General features: G+C 46.9%; 1 non-coding gene across 1 annotated transcript; it reads left to right on the forward strand.

Moving 5' to 3' along the window:
* Positions 1 to 9,647: 9,647 nt before the first annotated feature.
* On the forward strand, positions 9,648 to 9,861 carry LOC133236352 (small nucleolar RNA U3). The gene has a single exon (XR_009732852.1). It is a non-coding gene; the product is annotated as a small nucleolar RNA U3 (small nucleolar RNA).
* Positions 9,862 to 12,910: the final 3,049 nt, after the last annotated feature.

A 12,910-nucleotide genomic window follows, 5' to 3' on the forward strand; every position in this document is an offset into this window, starting at 1 on the left:
ATTTTGACAGTGTTTTGGGTGTAAAATGGTAACTCGCTTTAATTTGTGTTTTCAGGATTACTAGTGAGGTTAAACATGTAATTTTGTGTTTATTAGCTCTTAGAGTTTCTTGTGAATTGGCTGTTCATATCCCTTGTCCATTTTTTTGACAAGGCTCTCTCTCTTTTTTTAATTTCTTTGTTTATATGTTCGAGTTACTAATCCATTGTCTTTCATAAATGTTGCAAATGTCTTCTCCCATGCTGTTTGATGGAAGGTTTTAAGAAGAGGAATGATGTGATCTGATTTACATTTTTAAAAGATCGCTCCGGCTGCAGGCTGAAGAGGGGAGATGAGGGTGATGGGTAAGAGTGGATACAGCAAAACCAGTGAAGAGGTCATCACAATACTGGTCCAGGGATGGAGGAGGGTGACCTGGAGTAGGAGAGGAAATGGAGAAAAGTGGGCAGTTTCAGAGTCCATTCTGGAGGCAGAGCTAGATGGGGAGCAGGTTAGAAGAAAAGATAGGAATCAGAATGACTCCTAGGCTTCTTTAGCAACTGGGTAGGTGATGGTGCCATTGACTGTGGTGGAGAAACAGGTTCAGGCTGAGAGCTGAGGAATAAACATTTCTGTTTTCAACACATTAATCTTGAGGCAATCTGTAGATATCCAAGTGTAAATCAAGTAGGTAGTTGGATGTATTAGTCTGGAGTTCAGGGCAAATAGCCAGGGCTAGGGATAAATATTTGGGAGTCAGCAACACATTGATGGAATTTAAAGCCACAAGACTGGATAAGATGGAAATGACAAGAGATCCCTGGTGGCTCAGACGGTAAAGAATCTGCCTACAACGCAGGAGACTGGGGTTCGATCCCTGGGTCGGGAAGATCCCCTGGAGAAGGGAATGGCAACCTACTCCAGTATCCTTGCCTGGAGAAGCCCATGGACAAGGAGCCTGGTGGCAGGCTATAGTCTAAGGGTCACAAAGAATCGGACACGACTGAGCAACTAATACACACACACACACGACCAATATTTGGAGATTGAGCAGAAGTGGAGAATCAATAAAGGAGAGTTGCCCTAGAATATAAACTCCACAGGGCAGGGCTTTGTTCTGTGACTGCCTAGGACCTGGCATAGGGCTCAGCAAGTAGTAGGCTGAGTAAATATTTGTTGAAGGAGAGCATGAAAGAATAAAGGAACGAATGAAGAGATTGAGGAGTGGTCAGCGACGTAGGAGGAGGAGAATAAGGTATCACAGAAGCCAAGAGAAAAGTTTCAAGAAGATGGGAACAGTTGTGTGGAATGTGGTCAAAGTTGCATAAGAGGTAGACAGAGAAGTGACCACTGGGTTTGACAACACAGAGGTCATCAGTGACCTTGATAAGAGTAGCTCAGACCTGAAAGATGAAGAGTTTGCCAGAGCCTAGGAGGCAGGGGGTAGAGTGGGGGTGGAGACTGAGAGAGAGGAGATCTCCCAAGCAGTGGGAAATGCAGGGATGTGAAAATGCAGGAAGACAAGTGGGACTGGTTCCTGTCACTACAAGTTATTCCAGCTGACGGGAAGGTGAGAGAGTGGCCAGGAGAGAAGAGGCTGCAAGTATGAGAAGGCAGGGTTTGGGAGAGGATTGAGGACAGCCTCAACTAAGGAGCCTCTTGATGAAAGTGAAAGAAGAGAGTGAAAAAGTTGGCTTAAAACTCGACATTCAGTAAACTAAGATCTTGTTATCTGGTCCCATCACTTCATGGCAGATAGATGGGGAAACAGTGGCTGACTTTATTTGGGGGGGGCTCCAAAATCACTGCAGATGGTAACTGCAGCCATGGAATTAAAAGATGCTTGCTCCTTGGCAGGAAAGTTATGACCAACCTAGACAGCATATTAAAAAGCAGAGACATTACTTTGACAACAAGGGTCCGTCTAGTCAAGGCTACGGTTTTTCCAGTAGTCATGTATGGATGTGAGAGCTGGACTACAAAGAAAGCTCAGCACCAAAGAATTGATGCTTTTTAACTGTTGGAGAAGACTCTTGAGAGTCCCTTGGACTGCAAGGAGATCCAACCAGTCCATCTTAAAGGAGATCAGTCCTGAGTGTTCAATGGAAGGAGTGATGTTGAAGCTGAAACTCCAATTCTTTGGCCACCTGATGTGAAGAGCTGACTCATTAGAAAAGACCCTGATGCTGGGAAAGATTGAAGGCAGGAGGAGAAGGGGACAACAGAGGATGAGATGGTTGGATGGCATCACTGATTTGATGGACACGAGTTTGAGCAAACTCCAGGAGTTGGTGATGAACAGGGAAGCCTGGCGTGCTGCAGTCCATGGGGTCACAAAGAGTTGGACATGACTGAGAGACTGAACTGAACTGAACTGAACTGAGGACGGCATCCCATGGTTTTATTTATTTTTAAAAAACTTTATTATGTATTTATTTTATTTCATTTTAGGCTGCATAGGGTCCTCCTTCTGCATGGGCTACTCTAGCTGTGGTGTGTGGGCTTCTCATTGAGGTGGGGTCTCTTGTCGTGGAGCACGACTCTGGGAGGCTGGGTCTCAGCAGTTGGGGCTGGCAGGCTCTAGAGCCTGGGTTCGGCAGTTGCGGTGCAAGGGTTCAGCAGGCCCGCAGCAAGTGGAATCTTCCCCGACTGAACCCAGGTACCCTTCTCTGGTAGGCAGACTCCCAACCAGAGGGCCACCTGGGGAGTCCCTAGCCCAGCAGTTTTAGAAGACAGTCACTTGAGCCTGAGTTAAGGGGAATCATCAACTGTCTAGGTGGTGTTCATGATTCCAGGGTCAGAATTACGATCCAAACTGCTTTAAGCAAAAAGGAATTGTTTTTTCCCAGGGATAGATCCTGACTGCGATGCAAGACTCGGCCTCTCTCTGGTCCTCCTTTCTTTGTGCTGCCTTCCTTGTAAGGCAGGCTGGTCTCTCCTGAGGGGCAGGAGGGCTGCCTTCAGACCTAGGCTTCCATTTTACGCCGTCCATAATCCCAGGGAGGACGCCAGACTCGCTGTCAATCTTGCAATCAAACGGGCGTCTCATTGATGCTGCCTGGTGGTCATGTGTCATATCTGAGCCAATCACTGTGGTCAAAGGGAGGGTGCTCTTTTCTGATTGGCCAGGCCTGGTCATATGCCCATCCCTATAGTTGGAGATGAGTGTAGAGGAGGCAGTTTTCCTTTGGAACGTCGAGGTACAAACCTAAGAACGCGATAAGAACTGCGATGCTGAAGAAGCAAACCTAAAATTCAGTAATTACCCAGCACTGTTGCATTGTCGAATGTCAGAATATTTTTTAAAAGGAAGTACTTTTAGAGATTCCCTAATCCAGTGTTGTCCGGTAGAAGGAGGCTCTGAGCTGCAGATGTAACTTTTAAGTTTTCTAGTGCCCACATTAAAAATGGAACCGAGAAACAGGTGAAATTAATTTTCATAATGTCTTTTAACTCATTCAGTTCAATTCAGTCGCTCAGTCATGTCCAACTCTTTGCGACCCCATGAACCACAGCACGCCAGGCCTCCCTGTCCGTTACTAAGTTATGGAGTCCACCCAAACTCATGTCCATTGAGTTGGTGATGCCATCCACCCATCTCATCCTCTGTCATCCCCTTGTCCTCCTGCCCTCAATCTTTCCCAGCATCAGGGTCTTTTCCAATGAGTCAGCTCTTCGCATCAGGTGGCCAAAGTTCAGTTCAGTTCAGTTCAGTTCAGTCGCTCGGTCATATCTGACTCTTTGCGACTCCATGAATCGCAGCATGCCAGGCCTCCCTGTCCATCACCAACTCCCGGAGTTCACTCAGACTCACCTCCATCGAGTCAGTGATGCCATCCAGCTGTCTCATCCTCTGTCGTCCCCTTCTCCTCCTGCCCCCAATCCCTCCCAGCATCAGAGTCTTTTCTAATGAGTCAACTCTTCGCATGAGGTGGCCAAAGTACTGGAGTTTCAGCTTTAGATCATTCCTTCCAAAGAAATCCCAGGGCTGATCTCCTTCAGAATGGACTGGTTGGATCTCCTTGCAGTCCAAGGGACTCTCAAGAGTCTTCTCCAACACCACAGTTCAAAAGCATCAATTCTTCGGTGCTCAGCCTTCTTCACAGTCCAACTCTCACATCCATACATGACCACAGGAAAAACCATAGCCTTGACTAGACGGGCCTTTGTTGGCTCATCCTATTATCTTATCAATGCAAAAAGTGTTAATGAGATACTTTGCCTTCTTTCTTCATACTAAGTCTTCAAAATCTGTATTTTACACTATCGCACCTCTTCAAATGCTAAAATTTCTTCAGAAACATTTCGTCTGTGTTTAGATTTTTATCAAATTTACAATGAAGGTGGGACATCAGCTCCAACTCTAGCTGTGACCCTGACCAGAGACATTATTTATAATTCAGCCATTTAAGATAGCACCTGTACTCAGAAAGTCCGATATTTTTTTTTTTTGAAGGTTTTTTTTGAGGGGGGCGGTGAACAAAAATAAATTCTAAAACCTCTGTGTCAAAACCAAAACCTGAAGTTTGTTTGTTCCAAATGATTCTAATTCTCCAATGACTGATTGTATATCAGTTTTAAAATTCATGTTAATTAAAAACAAACAAAATCTTAAATTCAGTGTCTCAGTCTCACTAGTGGCATTTCAAGTGAGCGGCTGCCGTATTGGACAGCCAGTGCAGCCCTAATCCAGTAAGCTCACCTGATGGAGGGGACGGGGGGTCCAGGGAGGGAGTAGTCTGGCCAAGGGCACTGAGCTGAGTGGGATCAGGGCCAGGGTCTGCTGACGCTGTCAGGGGCCTCTCACTCCTCTTCACCAAATGCCCTGTTTGGAGCAGGCGTTGAACACTGAAGCAGCAACGTAGAAGTGGATTTAGAAGGAGAAGCCCTTGTTCCCACTTCTCAGCAGTGAGTCCCAGACTGCAGAAGGCACAGCCTCTGCTAGTGAGAGTCCAAATACTTGCTCAGACTGTAATTTTTTTCTTAATTAAAAAAAAAATTTATTCATTTAGGCTGTGCCAGGTCCTAGCTGCGACTCACAGGATCTTTAGCTGTGGCGAGCGAACTCTCAGCTGTGGCACGTGGAATCTAGTTCCCTGACCAGGGATCACCCCGAGCCTGCTGCACTGGGAGTGCGAGTCTTAGCCTCCGGACCAGCAGGGGTGTCCTCAGACTGCAGACTTCTCTGTATTCCTGTGTCTTACGTTCCTCTTGCCTGTGGCCACCACCACTGTCAGATGATAAGTGTCTGTGGAACGACATGCGTGACGCCAGTGTGTGTTTCCCGAGCACCCACTGAGTTCCAAGCGCAGCAACCAGCCTCAGCAACACCGAGGAGATGCCGGCCCAGCTCCTGCCCTCAGGGAGCTCACCATCTCGTCCAGTGGTGAGCTCAGCATTTGGGCTGCCCACAGGTAGTTCAGGCAGCGCTTGTGGGAGCGAGCACATTGCGAGCCTCTTGTTCCGAAACCAGCAAACAGCCTCCGGCGCTGGTTGAGTCCTCGGGAAGATTCGCAGGGAGCCCACACCTGGCACGGCTGGGCGTTGGGCCTCAGCCTGCGGGAGTGGGGTGTTTGGGTACCAGCCCAAGTCTAGGAGGGGTTGTTTTGGTTGTTAATGATTAGAACTGAGGGGGCTATTGTTAGGTGATGTCTCAGCTTGCTGGTGTGTGGTGCTGGCTTGGTCCCATAGGGTGGGTGTTACCATCAATTAGCATCGCTTCGTTGATGAGACCATCACTTCATGTCTCTGCTGATCACTCACAGCAGCATCCTTCTCTCTCTCTCTCTCATACACGTGCACACACACACGTGCTACATAATCTAATTTGCAGAGCCCAGTGCACAATGAAAGTGCAAGGTCCCTTGTTCAAAAATGACGGATTTCAAGCTGTCAAGATTAAAGCAGAGCATTAAGCCAGAAGTGAGTTTGCATGGGGGGAGGGTTGGCTGCCGGGCCTCGTGACCTGTGCAGTCACCCGGGTTTCACACTCACAGGGTCCCTGCTCTTGGCATTGGGCTTGTGCCTTCCCTTCCCCTCACCTGCTGTGAACGAAGTCAAAAGTGCATCAATCAGAGCCAAGATTTGAAGTCTGTTATCTTGTGTCATCTGTCGACACCTGGATGAAGGCAGTGACTGTCCTGCCCACTTTATAGACGCAGAGGAAGGTCTGGCACTGGAACCCAGAACTCAGCTGAGGCCAAGGCTCGGGCTCACTTCCCCTGAACACCCACCTCTAAGAGGAATAAGCCACTTCATTGTTGGTGTCCTTCCTGTTTTTTTCCTTAATATTCTTTTCCCTTGAAGGAAATGGGGAACCTGGTGGAATAATGGAATCACCAAATTCCTCTAGCCGTGTGGGGGGTCACTGTTCCCTTCAGTGAGTCCCCACAATGGGGACCCATGGTGTCCCCACCTGGACTGAATCACTAAGGATTCCCAGGGGTGTGTGTCTCTGACTTGCCTCCTGCAGCTGTCCTTGTCTCTCTAGCCCCACCTGGACTCAGAAGCAACTCATCTTCCTTTAAATTCTTCCCAAGGCGCCACTCATCTGAGCAGCACAGGCTTTTACTGAGATTTGGGGTCACAGAGGGAACTGCATCCCAGAAAAGCAGACAGCCGGAAGGTGCCATCGAATGCTCATCCTCTTAGCCACCTCCAGGCCTCCTTCCTCCCGGGCTCCTTCCTGATCAAGGGTTCCCTTGAGCACCTCCTGACTTCCCCCCCTTTCCTCCCCAGCTCCTAGGATGCCTCCCCTCCCCCTTTCTTGTGCATCCTTCCATCCGTGCATTCGCTGCTCATCAAGCCATCTATTAATAGAATGTGCCAGGCACTGCGTTAGGTGCTGAGATACAGGAAAGAAACGGTGGACAAGACTCTACCCCCACGGACCTGAAATATTGGAAACGAGCACACAGATAGCTTCTGCATTTTGGTTGTGATGGGTGCCATGAAAGCAAAAGGTGGGAAATTAGAACAAGCTGGGAAGACCCACTGTAGACCACATGGCATTTAAGCTGAGATCTGAAAGGTGAGTGGGCGTCAGCATGGGAAGCGTGTCCCTGATAGAGGGAGCAAGGTGGACAGGGACCCTGGAGTCCCTGGGGAAGTTGGGAGGTTTTTGTGGAGTAGGAGGGCAACCCAGGTGTCTGGTCGGTAGTGAGTAAGGGGGAGAGCAGAGAAGAAGCCAGTGGGTGGGGGGCAGGGCAGAGGGTGCAGGGTTCTGCAGCCCTGGAAAAGGGCTGGGGTATAATTCCCAGTTCAGCAGGAAGCGATCGGAAGCCTCTGAGCATGGGAGTGACAGGATCTGAAGTGCATTTCAGGAAAGCTTCATCTGGCTGTCGGGTGGGAAATGAACAGGACTGAAAGGGCAAGAGTGGAAGAGGGGGACAATGGCAGAGAGTTTCAGGGTTTATGTGATGGATGAGGATGCCTGGGTCTCGAATGGTGGTGACAAAGTCAGAAGAGGCAGACAGAGCTGACGTTTATTCTGGAGGTAGACCAGTGGTCTGTGTGTGGTGCTTGGTGCTGGGAAATGATTCCTGCATTTCTGGGACCTCCCCTCTCACCTACTGCCCACTCGCACTCCTTACCCAGCCTTCAGACACGTGACCCCAGCCACCCAGGGCACTGAGCACAGAACTGTGAGGGAGAAAGCCTGCTGGACCCTTGGAGGACAGTAAAGACCCAGTCAAGTGTCAGAGGTGGAGGCCAAACAGGACGACCTTTAATAATCCTATTTTCTTACAAAAAATTTAAAAGATTGATGATGAGATCGTGTATTGGCAAGGAGCAGGTATCTTAAATACCATTAGTGGGAAAATCCAGGCAAATCTTATTTTTGGAATGTACTTTAGGGTTACCTATTTAAATTTAAAATGTGCATGACTATAGCTTTGGTTCCTTAGAAATCTCTAGAGGGAGGTGGGAGGGGGGATCAGGATGGGGAACACATGTACACCCATGGCTGATTCATGTCAATGTACGGCAAAAACCACTACAATATTGTAAAGTAATCAGCCTCCAATTAAAATAAACTAAAAAAAAAAAAGAAATCTCTAGAGAAGTGAGTATGTACCTGCAGTATATCAGCTTGAGTGAGGATTTCAAGGCTCCAGTGTCTGTACGTTGGAGACTGTAAACAACCTACGTATCCATCAGTTATGGATGGGTAGACAAACTGCAATCCACCATGGAGATACTATGTAGCAGTTAAAATAACTACACAGATCTCCTTATACCAACGAGAAGATCTCCTAGGTCTGTGGGTAAGTGAAAAAGCAAAACAAGTTACGTATCAGCACAGTGCATACATTATAGCATCTAATCTGTGAAAGCAAAACCCTGAAAGAATGCTGCCTATTTCTAAATGTGTTAAATGCATATACACCTGTGCAAAATGCATAGGAAAAAGATTCAAAGGAAGGATACTAAACTCCTCACGTGGTCACTGATGGAACAGGATGGGCCCTGGGGCGGGTGGTGGTTAGAGATCTGCTGACCTTACATGTTTCGTTCGAAGACGTCACCCCGAATTCCACATTTGTGCATTACTTGTATAATTAAAAAGTTAAAACTAATCTGTATTCATTGCAAAGCCTCTGAAAGTACAGCTATGCAAGTGAAGGGTAAAATACCTATATTACCTCCCAAAGACAGCCGTTATTAAGATCTTACTAAACATGCTTCTCATCTTTTCTATAAATAAAAAATTGACTATTGAACATTCTATTTTATGAGATGCTTTATGTTTTCAGTGTCTCTCCATGTCATCAATATTCTCTCAAGCCAAGTTTTTTTCCACTTTTTACATATTTTTATTTTCATTAATTAATACCAAAGTATAACTGATTGATAATATTGTGTTAGTTTCAGGCATTAGGTGATTTAGCAAACATACATATATACTTTTTTTAATATTCTTTTCCCTTATAGGTTATTACAAAATATTGACTATTGTTTCCTGTTCTGCACAGTAGGTTCTTGCTGGTTATCCACCTTATGTTCAGTAGTGTGTATATGTTAATCTGAAACTCCTGATTTATCCCTCCCCCTCTTTTCCCCCATGAGTTGCTTTTCAATGTCTGTGGGTCTGTTTCTGTTTTGTAAAATAATTTATTTGTATCGCTTTAAGATTCTATATGTAGATGATATCATATGATATTTGTCTTTCTCTGTCAAACCAAGTTTTTTTTTTTTTTTTTTCAAGTTTTTTTTAATGGGTGTATTTAATGGTCTGTGCCGCTTGCATTTACCGCCATGCATTTAAATCCTCACATAGCTCATTTATATTCTTTCTTTGTAAGAATATAAGTGCATCTTAATTCAGCTGTCCGGTTGTTTATTTAGGATCGTTTTATTCGGAAACTATGCGGGCTGAAGCTGTTTTTAAAGCCTTTGATTTGCAGTGCCCGTCGCCTTCCATAAATGGGAACCCACTGCAGGCTGCCCAAGGCAGGATGTTTCCAACTGGTCCCCTTTGCCTCAAGGCGTTGCAAGAGCAGCTTCTTATCCAGAGAGCATCAGCAGCGTTTCCCTCATAGGAACCTTCAGAGACAGAGGAGATGTGTCTGGTCCAGGTTGCTCTTCAGAGGCAGAGCTGCCCAGATGACCTTTTGAAGTCCCTTCCAGAACTGATCTACGGTTCCAGTAACAGGAAGACAAACCATAAGACTATGCTTTCAGGCATCACGGCTATAGTTGGTTACTGGAGAAGTTTCTCTGACCATGTAGACCACCCGAAGCCACGAGGAGGAGATGCAGCGTTCTCTCCCAAGCGTGCAGCGGCTCTTGGTGTTGCCTCTTCAGCGGCCACTGGCCTTTGATGATCATTTCTTCTCTTCCTTTGGGAGGGTAGGAGGGAGGGAATGCTGTCTGAGTGGGGGTGGGTGGGGGAAGGGACGGACCGTGCAGCCTGCGTCAAGGTTAGCTTTGACGTGTGGCTGGGAGGGCCAAGGCCCCCGGGAGCATCTTCAAAGACCCCGTCCTCGGAGATCCCAGTTCAGGAGTCAGGTTCCCCTGAGGCCCACAGAGACAGGGTTCTGACACGAATGTGCTTAGACGCTTTAACCGCTGAGAATCTCACTTCCAAGGGTAGCCACCTCAAAAGCTATGTTGTTGTTTAGTCGCTAAGCTAAGCTGTGTCCAACTCTGCAACCACATGGGCTGTACCCGCCAGGCTCCTCGGTCCGTGCAATTCTCCAGGCAAGCATACTGGACTGGGTTGTCATTTCCTTCTCCAGGGGATCTTCCCAGACCAGGGATTGAACTCTCATCTCCTGCATTGGCAGGTGGATTCTTTACCACTGAGTGACCTGGAAAGCCCCCAAAGATGTGTATACCTCCCCAAATAAGGGAGGGCCATTTTGAAGGGGCAGGGAGGAAGGGTTCTGCAGCGAGCCCCAAAGAGGACTACTTAGACTCTGAGTTTTCCCGAGGGCTGGAGCAGCCTTGACCATGAGCTCTGGCATCTGCCCCTGGCTCCAAGGACAGGCTTGGGGAAGGCGCCTCCAGCAAATCCTTGATTTCCCATCCTTTAGATGACCTTTCCAATCTACTTCTCTCAGGGCAGCGCACACACACATAACCATCAGACTTCCCTGGTGGTCCAGTGGTTGAGGATCCGCCTGCCAATGCAGGGGACACTGGTTCAATCCCTGGATCGGGAAGATTTCACATGTTGTGGATCAACTAAGCCTGAGCACCGTGACTGCGGTACACGCACACCCTAGAGTGCACGCTCTGCCACGGGAAGGGCCCTGGAGTGAGAAGCTCACGCCCTGCCGCCAGAGAGGAGCCCCAGCTTATTGTAACGAGAGAAAGTCCACACGCAGCAGTGAAGACCCAGGGCAGCCAAAACAGAAGGACTCACCCATGTGACCCAGTCACGGCATGAGCAATAGCCACCAGGTCTGCAAGCCCCCTCTGCTTCTCCTCTATTGGTCTCTGTGTGGCTTTCTGCAAATACTAAGTGTATTAAGAAATACAACAAGGGAATGCCCTGGCAGTTCAGCGGTTAGGACTCAGAGCTCTTACTGCCATGAAAGACACATAATGAAATAATAGAGTCATTACTGACCCTCACCCCTCCCCCGGTTCAATCACCCCAAGTTGCACAGATCTCTCAATACATTCCTTTCCTCCTGTCCCCACGACCGTCGTCCCCCACCAAGCCCTCATCACTGCGATAAGAGCGAACACTTACACAGACCGTGTTATCGTGGGCTAGGCACCATTCTTCAGCATTTTAACACTCGTGATTTTGTTTGATACTCACAAGCCCCCAGAGAGGCAAAGCCTCGTGGCCAGGCTCCCCTCTCCAGTCTCTCTCTCTGGACTCCACACCATCCTCACGGTTGCCAGAGAGTATGGGTGTCTGTGTGTGGTAGTCGCATTTCCTGTTTTATTTTTTTACAGTTTTGTTTGTTTGTTTTGGCTGTGTTGTTTGGCATGTAGCATCTTAGTTGCCTGACCAGAGATTGAACCCATGTCCCTTGCAGTAGAAGCGAGGAGCCCTAACCAACGGGCTGCCAGGGAATACCCTGTGTTTCCTTTTTTAAATTAAAGGACATTCAGCCATGTAAATCAAATCCCTTACGATTATACAGTAGAAGTGACAAATAGATTCAAGGGATTAGATCTGATAGAGTACCTGAAGAACTGTGGACGGAAGTTCATGACATTGTACAGGAGGCTGTGATGTGAAGACCATCCCCAAGAAAAAAAATGCAAAAAAGCAAAATGGTTGTTTGAGGAGAACTTATAAATAGCTGAGAAAAGAAGAGACGCTAAAGGCAAAGGGGAAAAGGAAAGATATATCCATTTGAATGCAGAGTTCCAAAGAATAACAAGGAGAGATAAGAAAGCCTTCCTCAACAATCAATGCAAAGAAATAGAAGAAAACAATAGAATGGGAAAAATTAGAGATCTCTTCAAGAAAATTAGGGATACCAAGGGAACACTTCATGCAAAGATGGGCACAATAAAGGACAGAAACATTATGGACCTAACAGAAGCAGAAGATACTAAGAAGAGATGGCAAGAATACACAGAAGAACTGTACAAAAAAGATCTTCATGACTCAGATAACCACGATGGTGTGATCACTCACCTAGAGCCAGACATCCTGGAATGTGAAGTCAAGTGGGCCTTAGGAAGCATCACTATGAACAAAGCTAGTGGAGGTGATGGAGTTTCAGTTGAGCTATTTCAAATCCTGAAAGATGATGCTGTGAAAGTGCTGCACTCAATGTGCCAGCAAATTTGGAAAACTCAGCAGTGGCCACAGGACTGGAAAAGGTCAGTTTTCATTCCAATCCCAAAGAAAGGCAATGCCAAAGAATGCTCAAACTACCACACAATTGCACTCATCTCACATGCTAGTAAAGTAATGCTCAAAATTCTCCAAGCCAGGCTTCAGTAATATGTGAACCATGAACTTCCAGATGTTCAAGCTGGTTTTAGAAAAGGCAGAGGAACCAGAGATCAAATTGCCAACATCTGCTGTATCATTGAAAGAGCAAGAGAGTTCCAGAAAAGCATTTACTTCTGCTTTATTGACTATGCCAAAGCCTTTGACTGTGTGGATCACAACAAACTGTGGAAAATTCTTCAAGAGATTGGAATACCAGACCACCTGACCTGCCTCCTGAGAAATCTGTATGCAGGTCAAGAAGCAACAGTTAGAACTGGACATAGAACAACAGACTGGTTCCAAATAGGAAAAGGAGTACGTCAAGGCTGTATATTGTCACCCTGCTTATTTAACTTCTATGCAGAGTACACCATGAGAAACTCTGGGCTGGAAGAAGCACAAGCTGGAATCAAGATTGCCGGGAGAAATATCAATAACCTCAGATATGCAGATGACACCACCCTTATGGCAGAAAGTGAAGAGGAACTAAAGAGCCTCTTGATGAAAGTGAAAGAGGAG

This window comes from Bos javanicus, chromosome 2, assembly GCF_032452875.1.
Source record: "Bos javanicus breed banteng chromosome 2, ARS-OSU_banteng_1.0, whole genome shotgun sequence".
In the NCBI taxonomy this organism is placed as follows: Eukaryota; Metazoa; Chordata; class Mammalia; order Artiodactyla; family Bovidae; genus Bos; species Bos javanicus.